Genomic DNA, 18,963 nt, shown 5'->3' with positions numbered 1-18,963 from the left:
CGCTAGGGAGGTCTGGACGTTTTGAAATGTAGATGAGAATATGTGGAATCTAGCTGGCGCGTTCTCCGAATATGTCATGATTTATTGATTTTTATTTTATTTTCACCCTTGGACTTGGAGGAGATACATGTTCAGGCCGGGGGGGGGGGGGGGGGTGACAGGAACCCCCCCTGGATCCGTCCTTGACGCTAGACAAAAAAGTATCTGTGCTGTAGCTTTTTTTTATGTTTTATCTCACCCTCATTTTTGAATGTTGTTTTCACACACACACACACACACACACACACACACACACACACACACACACACACACACACACACACACACACACACACACTTTTGATCCCATTCCATGTATTGCGAAGACTTTATTCAGGCTTTTAGCTAGTACTTAAACATCCAATTTCAAAGCACAAGTCTGAGCTGAGAATAGATATGCATAAATGTGTAAAATAATGGTGATTTGTGATCAAAACACTTCACAGGGAAGCTTGTTTATATGTCTTATGTATGTGTCTTCCATCGCCCTGGCAACATCAGAACTCCACACCAGCCTGCAAAAGTATAAACATAAAGGGTGACACAAATGAAACAAATGCAGCCCATAAAAATGCTTAAGGGCAGGTGGGCCAGTGCAAAATTGACCAAATCGTTCAAAACACTGTTTTGGGTATTTTAGCAGATTATGTTTCCATAACATACCTATCATCCATGTGTGTCAGTGTTTTTGTCAAAAGTGTCCTATTTATCTGTCAATAAAGACAAAATGTGAACATGTGTGGCATTGATTGTCTTCTGTAGTCGATATTCCCCCGCCAAAAAATGTCTCATTTCAAAGGCTAGTTACGGCTTTGTCCTCAGCAAAACAGTGCATTCACGACATACGAAACTGCGCAGCAGCTCTTGACCTATAACATGACATCAGTGTTTTGATGAATGTTCCATTCACTCAGCCACTAGTCCGTTGCAAAGGCAGCAATCGTAATCGAACGGAATCGAACGGAAATGTCCTTATTTGGAAGGTACTCGACATCCATTGGTTCGTTTCATAAACCGAAATCGGGAACCAGTTTACTTTGTGAGTGCGCATGCTCAGCTTACGAATTTTGCATACGGAAACTACCGAAGAGACTCTCGGCCATGACGGGAACACCCGAAGTTCACTCGGTTTTACAACATCCTGGTTACACATCAAACGATCGGTGACAACCGAAAGCGAATTTTTCTTTGAGAAACAACCTTTGATACGATAACAATGGTTCGAAATAAGAAAGAGGACAATGTCTTTATTAGTTCGGTTAGCAACAACAAGTATTTCCGCTGGTACTAGGCCAAAGTTTGGATTCTGCCGGTGTTTCCGATACAGAGGAAAGCTTTGATCTCCACGCAGATCCACAGGTCGCCATTTCCGAACACGCCATGCATGGCGCAGACTTTTTACGTCTTGCAACTGGCTTGCTTTGCGCTGAATTTGAGTCAGTTTCTGAGCAGTATCTCCTCGACAAGCAGGTCGAGCATTTGCTACGCAAAAAAACAAAAACAGGAGAAAGTATCCAACATCAGTCAGATTATCGGTAATGTTTGCTGGGTCTGCCATTTCACGAACGAAACTGGATCAGCAACTGTTTGTATCAATCTGCACTTTCGTAAATTCCGTCACTGTCACTGTGTCATTTTCTTCACCGCGATACACAGTTCATTGCGAAGAGCTTCCTCAGTAAATCGTTCAGATTCCACGTACGATTTGTTGTCAAAAAACAACTCAAACAAAAGTTTCAAACTCATCATCCTCCATCTTGCTTGTCGAAGCACTGAAGTACTGTATCGATGTAAAAACAAAAGCAGAAAACTTCGACCAACAAATTCAGCGCATAAGACACGACGAGATAACGGAAGGAAAGAAGCCTCGTTCTGGCTCAAGTAAGTTACCGTTAAAAATACCGTTATTCGCATGCAAATACAAACGAGAATCGGGTCATTGATACACGTTTAGCGCTGGGGCAGTATCCCCATGCTGGTTGACAGAGGGAAAGAAGGGATGGACGCATAAATTCGCTGCTGGCGTGCTAAAGGCTAAGTAGTTTGCAATTCAAATAAACTAAGCTGTTCATTCATAACACAGTTTTGTCCTTGTATGTCTGTTTCAATAGTGTTTCTGTGGTGTTCAATCTTCAATGTCGTTTTTCTCAGTTCAGCCATTTTGCCTACGGTTACGTCTTGAGTTACGCGATTTCTCTGGCTGTAATTTAGCTAGAGCAATATTTTCTTTTGTAGTTTGTGCAGAATATAACATTCTAGGGGATTACGAAGGGATTTTGCTAAAATTTTATTATAGTCATATTCAGATTATTTCAAAAAATAATTTCGCAAGCGTTACCCTAAAGTTTGACAGTTGTAACAAAGAAGTGTTCCTAACTCCAAATATAAATATAATAAACAAGATCTGCTTCGTAATCCCCTAGAGCATACCCAGAAGGATAAAATAAAACAATAATTAGAAGTGTGACAATCACATCTGATGAAAATCCGTGTATCTCCTGTACTCCACTTTTGTCTGTATTTTGACTGTTTTTGTCGCGTAAAACAAAAACCAGCAACCGAAAATACAAAACATGACTATTGTTTGTCATCATTTGTTCATTTCTTTCATAAAATAACATTTAGACACAATAAAACATTCAAAATAAAAAAAAAGGTAGTGCACTGGCCCACCTCCCCTTAATACTTCTTGACCTGTTGACCTAGTTAGTTAATATTTGGCGATTATTAACTATATCTTATGCATGACAAAGGTCAACACAGTGGCGAGTTCACGGGTCAAATGGAGGGGTAATTTGGAACACTTTTGAGTTTTGATCTAGCTGTAATCTTCTTTTTTCAGCACATTTTCAACCAAAAAAATGGACTAAAACATTACGTCTCCAATGAGTTAACAAGATCGTAAGATTTTGTTGATCTTGTCCGAGTGGATTTTGTGTATACAAGTGTTATCTGATAGTTACCTTATTGCTTCATGTGTCATTAACGGTGTAACTGGTTGTCTGAGGGATGCATTGACTAAGATCTCATATAGGCCCTATGCTAGATGTCGAAAAACTACTCAAATTACCTGCCCTCGAAAGGGTGGTAACCAAGCTAAAAAAAAAGACGCCATAGGAAATTAAGTAGCGTGGAAGGATGGGAGGGTATAAACTATGAGAATTGGGTAAGTATATTAATTATACGAAAATTTATTATTGAAATTTTCATTTGAATTACATAGTTTATACCCTCCAAAACTGACACTCTTAAATTCTTTAATGCTTAAATCGGGTTAATTAGTGTACGGCTCCATATAAAACCCGAAACGGTTGAGTCTATCCCCGAATTCGGATCCTTTTTGGAAAGAGCCCAAAAGACAGACCATTTCACCTACAACATTGTAACTTTTGGTATTGGTCAAACCTAAGCTGAAATTAATGTACAGCAAATATACAGTGCAAAATGCCGTTAACGGTCTTGCAGGCAACTCAGTTAGCTATCCTGCCTATGCAACTGACTCACGAAGTCTCGCACACAGATAAACAAATGAGGGAAGGGGCCTGTGTCGTCTTCAACCAATAAACACACACACACACACACACACACACACACACACACACACACACACACACACACACACACACACACACACACACACGCGCGCACTAAAGGTGAATATTGCATATGCATAATGCAGAAGAAGACAACTTAATCTGATAATCTATAGATGTAGTGACTGGTGCAATATTTAACGAATTTAAAAGGACGACTCTGAAATGTATCATGTGAACCAACTTCTCAATAAACAAAATGAAGACCAGTTTAAAAAGTTACCTGTTTCATTTTGGAATGTTTTTGGTCCCATCACATCTCTGATGTACACTCCATAGACGCACTGTAGTAATAAAAAAAAAAACTGTTTAAGGAGAAAAAAGATTATGCAGGGAGGAAGAACAGTAAGAACAACAGAATCAGCAGCAACATTCACTAATCTTACTCCACATAACACATAACACTGAATCTCAGTGAAGAGTTAGTGATCCAAATATTTTAATTATACAGAGAGACACAGAGAGATTGAGAAGGAGACAACAGCTATGTGCATGTGCGTGTGTGTTTGTGTGTGTGTGTGTGTGTGTGAGGGGAAATTTAGTCATTGAAAACTAAACACTTTCTACTCTTCAATATCAACAGTCATAGACATAAGATTAAGAGCCAATGGGAAAGTTGGACATGAACATGTATATGTTGCAGGTGAGGAGGGGGGGGGGGGGGGCTGGAGGGTCTTTGTTGTTTGTAGATTATAACTTAGCACACATTCCTGTTTTGTAACACTGTAATGTATAAGTAGAAATGACTGTGGAATAACTTTCTTCTGTTATATCAGTATGATTATTTGCAAAGTTACCCGGATCATTGTGGCATCCTCTTAATCCTATCACGTCTGAGACTTTAGTAGACGTGCCTGTAGAGGGAAGGGATGGGGGAAGGGGGTGGAGGGTGGGCATAGAGAGTGTCGGTGTAATATGAAGGAGGGAGGGAAGAACCATTGGTAAATAAAACTCTTATAATATCAACAGTTCTGAAACTATTTGAGCACGAGTTTCCCATTACCACACAAAGGTGCAGATAGCAACAGATGTTACACCGAGAGTGGGGGGGGGGGGGGGGGACTTTTAGAGGGTTAGTTGTTGGACTGTAGTATCTGAATAGCAGTGCTATGGGATGAGGGTGGTGCTGGGGCGGAGTATGTATGGTATGTAACTTGAATTGGATATTAATAAGGCCTAAAAAAAAATAGGTGTGGTTACGGTAACCCGACCTACCCTACTTTTAGGGGCCGATCCTATAACTTTTTATTACATTTGTCAAAACAAAAAACAAAAAAAACAAAAAAAAACAGTGCAAAAAACGCAATGAAAGCGAAAGCGCCCGAGTCACACACTTATTTCCCTGTCAAGTAGGTTTAATTTGTACACATTAGAAAAAAAAGTTAAAAAAAAAAAAAAGTGATTGCCTACCTACCTACCCTATTTTGTTTGGCTATGTTACCGTAACCACACCTATTTTTTTTTTGGCCTAAGCATGATCACTCAGACTAGAGCTAAAAACGGTGTTAATCTTCACAGACATTACATAATATGAATTCACAAGCATGTACCTTTTGTTTTGCCCTTGAGTTTGGTAGAAGGCAATATTGAGTGTCGAACACAAGTTGCATTGATCACTGACACTGCGTCACCCTGCGGTCAATCTCCTCTGATCTGCAGATTGCACCTGCACAAACCCAAACAATGTTATGATCGCAAAAAGCCTGCATAGCCAATGGATCTAAGAACACAAACACTCGATGGATCTAATTAGAGAGTCTGCAAACGAGTCATTTTACGTTGGAAATTCAATGACAATCTGTCAGTCAATGAAGCAGATAGATCTGTCCCTGCGATTGTTTTTGCAAGCAGATACATGTTTGAACTTCACCTATCCCGTTATCATTCAACAAATTGATATCTTGCATGATGAATTTTGTGCCGAGGAGCTGAACAAACAATCAAAATCAAGCAAGTGGTACATTCAGAAGACAAACTTCAGTCGCAAAAAACAAACTGACGAGAAAGAACCTAGCTTAATTACTGCTGTATTGATTTCGGCCAAACCAACGCATTTGCATACCGAAGTCATTCCTCCTTTGATTCCAATCATTGTACATGATCTTAATGCAAAACTATATACGAAAACGAGCTGATCGAAATGAGTAACATGCACCTGCATTGACTGTACTGCAAAAGCGAAGGTCGTCTGCGACTGGAGATTTCGAAGTTGAACAGCAGCGTTTCTTCACACTCAGCTGTTGGCTTCCTCGGAAAAGTGAAAAGCGTGACTTGAAATCTAGCGGAAACCACATTCTATCTTTCCGTTTCGGTATTCTTGTGTAAAATCCATGAAAAAGTTCTTTCGAAAAAGGCGGCCGTCGTTATTTGGGATGCCACCTAGTGTCACACTACTATTTCCGGAGAAAGTGATGAGTGCGCTGATTGGCTGCACCGCTGCACCGGAGCCAAAAAATAGAAACGTGTCCTATTATTCACGACTTTTTTCCGTGACCTTTCGAATTTCATGGGGGCTGCCATTTTGGTTTTGATGCGCTTCCTTTTCCGGTTTACGTATTTTCCGGTTTAACATAGCTTTTGCGTTTTTTTGTCAGAAGAGTGATATTTGGTTATGAAGGAAGTCAAGTCCGCCATTACCTGCCACCTCAGTTGAGTGTTTACTTTGAACTTATACTTGAACCGTAACAGTGTGTAGCCAGTTCACAAGACCTGTTCATCTTCATACCAGTTCCAACTGTTGTTATCAATGGGTCGCGCAGCTGGAGGAAGTGTTTATTTCCATTCGGAGCCCAACTTCAGTTCAAAACCAGTCAAAAACTGGCCTTGACATTCCCACATTACGATACCCTTGAATGACATTAGATCTACGGCGTTTCCGCTTGCCCAAATCCCACATGTTACATGTCTGCTCTTCGAGTTGTTTGGAACTTAGTTCGAATATTTTCTCGAACGTAACTTTTGACCCAGCTGTCAGGTAGGCATCATGAATTAGACGTACACTGGCAGTTATAAATCATGTTGTGCAAAAGACTCTACAGAAGTAGAACATTGTGGAAAATCGGGAATGCTTTCTCAGTTTGTGCACCCTGGCAACATTCATCAGGAAAAAAACTGCATATGCCTTCCTCTGCAAAAGTCGCGCGAAGAATGCTGAACGGGCAGCGACGACTAGCTGTTCTTCTTCAAAGTAATAAACTACCCTTCAAACCCTGCAAGTTTGTGCGATTTACTTTATGGACATGAAGTCAGCAGAGGACTCAGGAATGCCCACTTAATTCCTTGATTGTACTTCCGTCACAAGAACTAAAAGAACATTCAATGTTCGTTGAATCTGTGGATCAAGTGACTCACGAAGCGGAGGAAAAGAAAATCACAGGCAGATCTGTACAAGATGTTGAATTCTGCCAGGGAAACGAAGCCGCCCTCACGGCAGAGAAGTCTCCGCCTACGAAAATCAGTAGATCTAGAGCAAGGTAAACATACGTTTTTCAAAGCTTGTTCACAAACACACACACACACACACACACACACACACACACACACACACACACACACACACACACACACACACACACACATGAAAGAGATGGAATAGCTGATCGAGTGATGACAATGTTGATTGATAAGTATTTTTTGGTGCGGTGAACTTGAGGCTATATTGTTCTATCAATCCATCGATATATTTTACACTTTCACCCCAGAAATGAAGCACACATACACATATTGAACACAAGAATCATTTTAAGCTTTCATTGGCATTGTTTCCTTTTTTTGCATACATGTTGGCAGGAAGTGAGTGTTTCACCCCACTCTTGCAAGGTAGGTTGATCACTGATGACAAGTTCTGATTGTTTTTCCTTTTTAAACGGATGACAATCCGTACTCTGCAGATGGATCTAACCGAGATGGATCTAACCGATACACGGAAGCAACATTGGGAACAAACTGTTATTCAATCTGTGAATATTTCATGTGTGAGGGGTATAACTGCAAGTAACCTACGTTCGCTAATGTAGAGAAATAATTTTTGACTCAAACTTCAAGTTAAATTGTTTCTGCATCTTTCTGAAGGAACAATATTTTACATGCCACTGGATTGTTGTATATTCCTTCTTATTTTGCAATGACAGGCTCAGCTTTCATTTGATTGTAATGTGTTTCTTATTTGAAGCTTTGTATCATAAAAGCTCTGTAGAAGTGTTGCACTTGTTTTGCAGACTGCATTAGGCGTGGTACCTATTGCACACACCCACACACCCCCACCCTGCCTATTTATCTAAAACACCCACCCACACACATACACAGGGTGCTGACAAAGGATTTTTTTTCATTCTCCTTCAGGCCATCGCTTAATTTCTTGCAGACTGAGGAGCAATGGACGTTTGAGCAGCTCCTAAACCTGGGGCACACAAGCCACAAGGTAAAGAAGGTATCAGTATATGAACAAATGTTTTCCCTTTGGTTTTTATCGCACCATGTTTTCATAAAACTCTGTAAATTGTGGCAATTACACATTATGCCAATAACATTATTACTGTATGAAGAATGAAGATTTTCAACTTATCATTGAAGAAATGAAATCAAGCATTTTTGTTCATTCTGTATTTGATGATTATTTTCCAGTCTTTGGGTTGGCATAGTGGGTGAAATAAGGGTGAGGAGTGTCGGTTGGTGTGATTTCTTAGGTCTTGGTGATGTAATATTTTCCCTACGGTATTATTCATGGTTATCATAGTGCAGATTCCAGGGAAACGGTTTTTTGAACAGCCTCTTAAACTGAAAAGATACAAGGTCAACAACATAAACAGGTTACTGGTGTCTCGGGCATTGATGTTTTTAAAAAGATTTGCACAGCAATTTTTGTGTGTGTAAAGAGATAATGAAAATAAAACATAACAACTTTTATATTTTTGAAGTGGAATTAATGTTTTCATTTTTTTATTTTGAAGTATTTTTGTATGCAGGTTTTATTGGATGGGTGGGGGGTGGTTTTGATGGTTCTGATTTATTATGATTGTAAGGGTGGTTTTTTTCCTTAATTATTTATTTAATTGGTTTATGCAGACTTCATGGCAGCCACTGACCTGACGATATGACAGCCATGAATATCGAACGCAGAAGAAGAAAAAGAAGAAGACAGTCTAACAGGAAAATAATTCTGGTATGCTCATAATGTTAAAAAAAAGTCATGAATTGAAGTTTACCCAGGTTAGACATTAGCATGTCGTAATTGTGACAATGAATGTATCCGTAAACGCACCAAGAGACTTACTTAGAAAAATTGAAGTCATGCATCGTCAATATGACTACAATCACAAACTGAATAAGGGGAAATCATGTCAATTTGGTGGTCTGGATCATCAGCTGTTGCTCATTCGCTATAATGGTCTACTTGACAAAGCCCGTCTTCATGTGCTTCTTTGTTTCTTTATATCTAGTGTAGACAACATGTAGGCGTTTGCAGACCGTTTATTGTATTGCTGTTGTTTGTTTGTGAGTAAACCTATGGTGTGACCTCAATTGTTTGAAATTTGTTGTGTAAGGTGTTTCTCCATGCCCCCAGAAGAACCGACATTATAATTATTAAAACCTTCATACCCTGCAAATACTTGCATACTAGATGTTGTTTCTTATTGTAATGATTGGGGACAGGCAAGCTCTTGAATTGTGCAAGCCTTCAGAAAACTGTCAAGTCTGATTTGCTAGAACAAGCGATATTAACACGTTATTAAGATGAATATTTGATTAAATATGTGCAGGAACTACTTCAGCAGATTCATATGGCCAGTCTCACAATGCAAGGAAGGTGAGTAAATTGAATTATGTCTTTCCCACCTGTTCTGTGTTTAGTGTCAGCCGTGATTGCCTGATGAGAATTTGAAAACATGTTTCTAACTAACATGAACCCAACCATGAAACGTGATGTAGGTGAGTAGCCCATCTAGAAAAAAGAACCTGTTCTAATTCGGAATTAGAACAGGTTCTTTTTTCTAGATGGGCTACTCACCTACATCACGTTTTATGGTTGGGTTCATGTTAGTTAGCAACATGTTTTCACATAGAAAATGGTGGGCACCTGAACAAATATCTGCACATTACAATGAAGTCTTACTTTGTGATCTGATGGTTAAATAACCCCCCCACCCCAAGAAGAAGCTCACATAACTACCAACTACACAATTTCATTACAGAATCAAACAATGGGAAGAATCAGGATTCAGCAGTGCTAGGTCGTTGAGGGGGATAGCTATCACTAGGCACTCAGCAATGAATAGTTGAGGTTTTCACGGACATTAACAAAATCCGGTAACCTACGGACAGTAAATTTCACAGGGAAGGGAACAAGAACGTCAAAAATGGAAAAGTATGGGGTTTTTTTTCAAACCATTGATAGAGCTCTGAAGCTTCACACAAGTTTTGCAGAGAGAGCACTCGGCCTATTCATTTTTGGCACTAAAACATGCGCACACACAAAAAGAAAGTTTTTAAAAAGTGGCGCCGATGTATTCTCACACTCACAGCCTTAGAATATTGCAGTTTGTATGTTACCAAATTGAGGCATGATTTTACTCCATGCAATTACCTGACCAAATCTGCGACAGTCGGGCAAACTTCTTACAAGTCGGATTGGGCCTTCAATCAAATACTCAGAAACCAGCAGCTACTTTAAGTAATACTAGTTTTGTTGTTATTTTGTACAGCTTGTACTGAATGTGTTTTCTTTTATCTCCTCAGAATCGAGTCAGCCAGAGAAAGACCATTGAGAGGGAGAGCGCACAGTAAAGCATATATGGCATGCACTTCGGTGGACCAGTGCCATCATCTTCATAACAAGAGATGCAGATCATATTTTCTTATGTTTAAGTATAGCTGTTAGCAAAAGTATTTGACGATTCTTGGGTACGACTTTCGTGTTTAATCCTATTAGCTTGTGCACAGCCTCAAAATCTGTTTTATTTTGATTTATCATTTATAGTTTGAATTTTTTTTTTAATGGAATTAGTCCAAATGTAAATACATCTAAGGTTGCAATAATGTTTTCTTGTATATACCCTCAAAAATACCTCTTCGTGTAAACAAAATTTAATTGTAAAAAGAAGTGTTTGTTCAAGGGAGATAATTTGAAGCGAATTTTTTTTTAAATCAGTAAAACTGCGTAGTGACATCCTCAGTTAAATAAAAAGAATAAGGAATAAAGGTATACACACAGGTTGTACCCATTTTCCTGATTGCACTGCTTTTAAGTAGAAAGCTTTTTTTCTCAGTTATTTTACAAATAAAATTCAAGGGAGGCAATTGATATGATAAAAAGGAAGAATTTGTCTTTTCTTAAAATACTGTACACATTTAGTAAAGTATAATTTACAAGACAAAACACAGGGTTTTTTGGTTTTTTTTTTCTGTGCCTACTACTTGACAAGAGAACCACGAGATTTGTGCAGATTATTTAAAATTTTCTGTACAGTATATTTTACAAAGACAGATCCATACAATATATATAATTTTGTAATAGATGTTTACAATTTGTAGGTATGGTTTTTTTAAATCAACAGTTCGGATAGCCACAACAAGTGTGTATGTCTTGTGATTTGAGAGCTTTAGCACTGGATGCTTAGAATCCTCTTGATCATTTACTTCAGTAGGTTAAGCCACCTTCTCCAAAATCTTCTCTCCTATTCTGTGCTTACTACAGTGGGTTTGACAAGAGAACCACGAGATTTGTTTTTGTACATATCTTGCTTTTATTCTGTACACTTTAATATTTTAATCATATGTGCACATTTTTTTTTTAACTGTGTTTTTGTTTTTGTTTTCCTGTATTCAAAGTGTGTATGGAAACCACAACCTGTCACTGCAGTATTATTAATCTGGATCTCCCTGCTAAGAACGTAATTAACAGAACGTGTGCATGTAGCTAAAGAACTTAAAAAGAATTTCTGCTACTTCACTCAAAATACGTCCATCCTCACACTCATATTTTCTTAAAATAATATTTGTTCATACAAACATGTTTGCGAATTATTCAATTTTGCGTAAAATATTCAATTACGATTTCTTTGTGTGTTGCAAAATTATGTAATAAAATTATGCAAGATCAAATTCAAAACAGCAATAAAGCTGCTGACGGCAGAATACCTCTGTTGACTTCTCTATCTGTTGGGTCAAACTATGCCACAGACATGTTTCTTCTAGTAGCTCAATATTACGTGATACAGTCTCAAAGACAGAACAACGCAATAACCTTTTTTTGTGTAGATTCGATTGACTTTTTCCTGAAATAAAATATTCATGAAGCCGGTTCTGACTGAGTTAATATATTTCTGGAAAGCTGAACAACGCAATGCGTCTGTGACTGGTGAAGAAGCAGAGCTGGAGCTTTTTGTATTGTTTGTCGTTGGTTTTATTACACACGCACTCACATACGGTCAACAAAATGTTGCATGTTCCTGCTTGACAAACAAATGCCTGCATACATGCGTGCACGTACGAACGTACGAACATTCATACCTGTGCAAACAATCTGCCACTTCAAGTTCAACACCCAAACCCCACACATTCCTCCAAAAGGAGTCTGAAGTAGACTATAATACTGGCATTTGTGGTATTGAACGAGGACCTCAACTTCCATTGTCTAGTGCATGTGGGTCTCATGTTGTACGTGTGAAACCATTTACTTAAAAAAGAAAAAATCTTGTAAGCTTATCAACAAAAAACGAACAATTATATTCTTAAACAAACTGGTTAGAATAACAGATTTAGGAGAATGCAATGCAAGGAACATCATTATCTAATTCGGTCGATGCTTAGATCTAGAAAAGCACCCACTTATTCCAGTATAATAGAGAGAAAAAATCCAATTGAAAAAGTTCCAGATCTAGACAAGGCAAGCACTAGCAGCAATTTTAGCTAGCAAACTCGAACTTGCCCTGCATTCATGCAAGGTCGAACCACTTTCCCTGCCTAGTGGGGGTTTGGCGGGTAGAGGGCCGGTGCTGGCACACTCGGAGTGAAACGACATGTCACCTACTTCGATAGCTTCTCCGGATTTACGTGTACAAACAGCGTCCGGGTTTACCGCTTCGATTCTAAACCCTAGTTTCTCATGTTGGTAACAAACTGGCTATTTGTTTATCAGATGTGTCGTCGTTCCACATTAAATGATGCTAGAATGCAAGATCGCAATCATTTGGTTATCAAACCAGGTTGTGTTCTTTTTTTCATCACCTTTTTCCGCGCAAACAGTTTTGCGCCATTTCTTTTGCGCAGACTGGGCGGGACAGGAAGCGGAAGCGCATCAAAATTTCTGATTGGACAATGATGCCGACGCCCACTTGACCCCCACTACAATGTCAAGGTCGGAAAGTCGTGAATATAAGTTACAGCTCCGTCCATCCATGGTATCGCCTGATATTTTGTCGAGACTGGGTCAATGAATATGATGACGTCACTCGAGGCTCTGCCGAGAGTGACGTCATTATATTCTTTCACCCCGTCGAGACAAAATATCACGCGATACCATGGATGGACGGAACTGTAACGTATATATGGCATGACCAAAGTAAAGAGAATTTGTCATGGGATGTGGCAACAAATCATTGGAAATTCACCATGGGCAATCAACCCAAGCCTAGAAGTTGTAGAACTATATTTTGTTTCAGTCTTGGCAAGGCCAGTTTTGTCCAGTTCCGGAAAAGACATCATGAATTCATTCACCCTGCCGAGACGAAAAAAACAATTCCATGGATGAAAACGTATAAGCTTATTATCCCGTGACGCATCAAAGCTAAATTTTGTTTTGAAATGTCTTCACAACGTACAGATAACTTATAACGACATAATCGCCTTCACAAGACAGGAAAAACGCACACTTTGTTTTTCGTCTGCTACAAATCTAGTCTTGTTGGTTGACGGAGAGAATAAAGCTTCAATCGTACCTTCATCAACAGGAATAAATGCTCAATCCGCTGTCAGTTCGCAACTGAACCTTGTTTTTTTTCTTTAACATTTTGGTTAAGATTGAAACGGTAATCCAAAAGAGTGTTTCAGCTGTTTCAAGACACAGGCTTTGCTCCTTTTTTTGAGTTGCTTTTCAGTCTAAAATGACACCGGAAGCGAACAAATTGTCGCGTATACTGTCGTCACAAAAAGACGTCATGACAAAGTTACACGCAAAGCGAAAGAGACTTTGACGTCATTTACTTTTGTTTGGAATTTTCCGTCTGTTCCTAGCTTGTCAGTGAAGACCTGACGTGAGTAAGCTTACCCTTTGCAGCTGTGAAATAATCAGTCTTGTGTCTCGGTCGTGTAGGTACAGAGTTTGCTTCTGCAATCATTGTGTTCGTGTTGATGACGGCTTCATAAGATTTCCATTTTCTTGTTTCTGCGGCTGCGCAAGTTATTTTGCCTAGGTCATGGCCGAACTTTAGGCCTACGGAGAAATATCGCTGGATATTTTCTCCCTGGATTAACAGAGACAAAGAAGGGAAGTCATGCTGTATTCCTTGCTCCGCACCGCACACACAACTTTCTCCACTCCTGCAACGGAAGTAGCGTCATCTCTCCGCCTGGTGCAGCCTACTCCACCCTTGCTCCGCTTGCTCCACCTGTGTGTGAGCCCCGCTTAAAAAAGAAACAAGTCGCGTAAGGCGAAATTACTACATTTAGTCAAGCTGTGGAACTCACAGAATGAAACTGAACGCACTGCATTTTTTCACAATGGCCGTAGTCCGCCGCTCGTACAAAATGTAGTGAAATTGACGAGCCTGTTAGCGCGGTAGTGGTTGCGCTGTGCTGCATAGCACTCTTTTCTGTACCTCTCTTCGCTTTAACTTTCTGAGCGTGTTTTTAATCCAAACATATCATTTCTATATGTTTTTGGAATCAGAAACCGACAAGGAATAAGATGAAATTGTTTTTAAATCAATTTCGGAAATTTTATTTTAATCATAATTTTTATGTTTTTAATTTTCAGAGCTTGTTTTTAATCCAAATATAACATATTTATATGTTTTTGGAATCAGAAAATAATGAAGAATAAGATGAACGTAATTTTGGATCGTTTTATGAAAAAATTATTTTAATTACAATTTTTGAATTTTTAATGACCAAAGTCATTAAAACAATTTAAGTCTTTACTTAAATTTGGTTATGACCTGGTTCAGCTGAGACCTCCGTAAGACAATCGGAAAAGATAATTTGGTCGCTTTTCTGTAGAAAGTCAAACCTACGATAATTCAAGGGAGTTAAACCTCCCAACTTCCTTTTCTGTCTTGAACGCAGCGCAAGCTCGAGAAGACGTGTTTTTCGCGGACGAAAATTATATCGCCTTCGTGTGATATTTTTGGTCAACATTGACTCACTTGACGAAGATGTCCGGTTTTGGCCGACCCCGCTCAACGCGAGCAACCTGCAAAACCCGGGCGGCACCCACAGAGCCGGAGGCGAGGGGAGCTCAGGCTGCTCAGACGGCGCCCAATGACCAGGCCAGGCGTGACCCCACTCCCTGGTGGGAGGCAAGAGGCGACCATACCCCGTCAGCCACCATCACAGGAGATGCAACCCAAGGTGTCGCCCATGACCTACAGCCAGTGCCCGTATGCTTATGGGGGAAGTTCGCGAAAACTCCCGAAGTTTTGAGTGACATCGGAAGAACTTGCCTCACTTTCGTATGCATGGGCCGGAAGAAGGGCTTACTTCGAAGCAAAGCGAGGAAGTAATTGATGGTAGTTTGCGACAACTTCCTACGTTTTGAGCGACATCGGAAGTACATCCTCAATTTCGCATGCATGGGACGGAAAACGTGCTTACTTTTGAAGCAAGCGAGGAAGTAAGTGAGGGTAATTGTACTACAGCGAAACCCAGGAGTAAACACGCTGCTTCCAAAGTTTCTCAGTGCAAAATAGCAGGGCTTTTCTTCGGTTTTTCATATAAAACCGATCTAACGCAAATGAAAGTCCCAAAGAGAGAAAATAGAAAGAAAAGTCGTATCTCGTGCGTGCATTTCGTGTAAATTTCCCTGAATACAAACCTGAGTTGCCAGCTTTGACTTTTGTTCGTTCTGGGTCACTGGCCACCACTCTTAAAATTTCATCCCCGCTTGTAGGGGGGTGGGGGTGGGGTGGGGGGTGATGTTTCTATGTAAATGGGCGTCTTTGTGTGCATGTGTGAGTGTGTGTTTGTGTGAGAGTGTGGGTGTGCGTGTGTGTGGGTGTGTGTGTGTGTGCGTGCATGCGTGCGTGCGTGTGTAGTTGTGCGTCTGTTCATTCATTCATTCGTTTGCAGTGCACGCGCGCACATGTGTGTGTGTGGGGGGGGGGAAGGGTGTGTGTTTGTGTGTGTGTGTGTATGTGTGTGCGTGCGTGTGCGTGTGTGTTAAAGTGTTTGTATGTATTTGTGCGAGTGCCTGTGCGTGCGTGCGGGTATAATTGTGCGTTTGTTTGTGTACGCGTGCGTGTGTGTGTGTGTGTGTGTGTTCGACGGTGTGTGTGTGTGTGTGTGTGTGTGTGTGTGTGTGTGTGTGTGCACCCCCACCCCACCCCCCCACCCACACACACACTATTATGAGCTGATTATTTGCGCCTCGATATTTTATTTATTTTCTTACGTTTTATGTTGTTTGTTGTGATTCACCACACCCGAGTTTCTCGAAATTGAGATAATAAAGTGTTCTATGTCTAACACACATGCACACACGCGCGTAGGGTAAACAAATCCAATCTTGACTTTCAACTTTACATAAACATACATCCTGTTCACAATTAACGAGGACAAACATAATTTACTAACACCTAAGTACAACAATTTATCCTTTGTAAACATTTGGACACACATTTTCCCAATTAATATGAACGTTACTGAACTTATCTTCTTTTCCGTACACCTTATATCTTGATTCCCCAAAAAACTTGAGTTCTGCCTTTTTAAATTGACCATGCAGTAGCCCAAAACTTTCGCTCTAACCAAACAGTTTTACCGATACACAATCAAGAAAAAAAAGAAGGTTTAACATAACCGACTTCGCTACCACATAAACAAAAAAAGTTTTATTCTCCCCAACATTCTGGTCAACAAAATCATTATTACAGACAGTCATTCAATTTCAAGACAATCATCACAGCTTTGAACAGACCATTTCGTTCAACCAGTCAAAAACAACAACTATAGTAAAAGCTACAGCGCGATCAACGTTCGCCCATTTACGAACTCGCGATGAGATTTGTTTCTTCTGGTCGCCAAGCCTACCGTTTACAAACGCATGCGCGCTAATTGAGATTCCCCCAATTTCCTCGACCTTGACCTCAGGACTCTCGAAGCCACTACTTCGGCGTTCAAGTTAGCTCGTGCATACCGAGTAGCTGGCAACTTTGCTTCCGAAGTTCCCACTTTCAAAGTTAATTTCATCATTTATACGACGATATCGCATCTTAAAGGTCCTTACCCATCTAAAAAAAAAACTCCAACGCATGCTACAATTGCATGACATTCCGGTTTTAAAGGCAGCTCATTGGGAAATGAGCTCAGACACAATATTGAAGACGTGAAATGCGTCAATCGAGCAACTGTCGTAACTTGGCTACAATGAGACGGTCGGCTACCTTGCACCATAGACACGAACTGTGACATTCTTGTTTAATTTAGGTGAAAAGCTTGAAACGGAGGGGCTCAAAACCGACAGTACGATCATTTACTGACCGAAAAAACCGTGCTCGAGTCATTCGGCGAAGGTGGTGACCTTTTAAACTACCGCGACTGAATAACTGATAACACATCTTTGCATAGTGCCTTTTCTAGACGAGTAGGATAGTGCAGTGGTTACGGATTCGGAATTTCAATCCGACGCTCTGGGTTCAAGTGCCGCTGGGAGCTACAATTTTTGTTTTTACTTTTTTTTAATTAACCTTTTTCTTAATAGACCTCAATTGCATTCAGACTGCAACAACCGGTTTTTGCCTCTGTGTTAATTTTTTTTAAACGCGTAAAGAAACTGTCCTATGCTTTCAAAAAAAATCGAATCTTGACTTTTAAAAAAATTAACGAGGGAAAACAAATTAAAACACCGATGAACAGTATTGTCTTTTCTAAACTTCTTGACAGACATTTCCCCAATAAATAAGGAACAAGTCACTAAACTTAGTTATTTACGGTCTACTGCAAATCCTTTTAAACTTTACCAGTAACCGAAAGTTTCCCTATAACCCATCTATGTTTGTCCAACAAAGAGTTTTACTGATATAAAATTATTAAACACAAGTTCAACATACAGTAATTGTTGTACTTATTGTGAGAACGAAATTGATTATACTGATTTTTTTTTTTTTTTGTGCCCCAAAATTATGTTCACTTGGAAATGCATTGAGGATAAAGTGATTTGTAAATATATAATATGATTATTAAAAATTACCGTAAAGGAAGTTTTTGGGCGTGTTTAAAATACATTTAGAAATATTATTGTTAACGATATAGGTACATTTAAAGTAGAAAAATTAATATAAAAAGCAGAAAAAAAGAAAAGAAAAAAAGATCAATGAAGAGGGATACTCCCCGCAAAAAACAAACAAAAAAACAAAACAAAGGGTTGAAACAAGCAGCTGAGATCCAAAACAACAACAACAACAACAAAAGTTCAACATAATCATTTACTCTTCTCCTAACATTCAAGCCAACAAAGTCATTTGTCATAGACAGTCATTCGATTCCAAGACAATCATCACAGGTTTGAACCGACCCTTTCGTTTAACCATTCAAAAAAACAACAGCAATAACGCTGTTAGTACTACAGCGCGCTCAACGTTCGCCTTTTTGAACTCGCGATGAGATTTGTTTCTTCTGGTGGCAAGCTTACCGTTAACAAACGCATGCGTACTAGTTAGGATTCCCCCAATTTTCGCGACCTTGACCGAATACTCTCGAAGTCACCACTCCGGCGTTCATGCATAGTGAACAGTTGGAAAGTTAAACTTCGGGAGTTCCCACTTCCGAAAGAGGCCTCTACTTCCAGTGTTGCTGACTTCCTCCTCATGCATACGGGCCCAGGTGGATGCTGCTGAGATACTTTCCATCATTCTTAAAATGTTTGCGGAACTAGGAGTAACAGTAGCACAGGAAAAAGTCGAAGGACCGGCCACATGCATCAAATATCTAGGCTTAGTCGTCGACACTCAGACCATGATGGTACGAATACCAACAGACAAACTCGTAGATCTCAAAGTAAACCTGTTGGACTTCATCGGAAAGTTGCAAAAAACAGACATGGGATTCTTCCGTAAATTTACGGAATTCCGTAAATTTTTAGGCTCCAGGGATCATTCTTGAGATTCGTGCAAATCCGCTG

General features: G+C 39.7%; 2 long non-coding RNA genes across 2 annotated transcripts; one reads left to right on the top strand and one right to left on the bottom strand.

Annotated features, from left to right (window-relative positions):
• Positions 1-274: 274 nt before the first annotated feature.
• LOC138968597 (uncharacterized) lies at positions 275-6,098 on the bottom strand. Its single transcript, XR_011456234.1, has 4 exons — positions 5,788-6,098; positions 5,183-5,298; positions 3,856-3,916; positions 275-554 (listed from the first exon to the last, which is right to left on the bottom strand). It is a non-coding gene; the product is annotated as an uncharacterized lncRNA (long non-coding RNA).
• A 37-nt stretch (positions 6,099-6,135) lies between these two features.
• On the top strand, positions 6,136-11,929 carry LOC138968605 (uncharacterized). The gene is made up of 5 exons (XR_011456237.1): positions 6,136-7,451; positions 7,974-8,052; positions 8,697-8,793; positions 9,392-9,438; positions 10,368-11,929. It is a non-coding gene; the product is annotated as an uncharacterized lncRNA (long non-coding RNA).
• Positions 11,930-18,963: the final 7,034 nt, after the last annotated feature.

The sequence above is a fragment of the Littorina saxatilis genome, linkage group LG1 (genome assembly GCF_037325665.1).
Source record: "Littorina saxatilis isolate snail1 linkage group LG1, US_GU_Lsax_2.0, whole genome shotgun sequence".
Classification (NCBI taxonomy): Eukaryota; Metazoa; Mollusca; class Gastropoda; order Littorinimorpha; family Littorinidae; genus Littorina; species Littorina saxatilis.
This window is presented reverse-complemented; position numbering and strand designations above follow the sequence as displayed.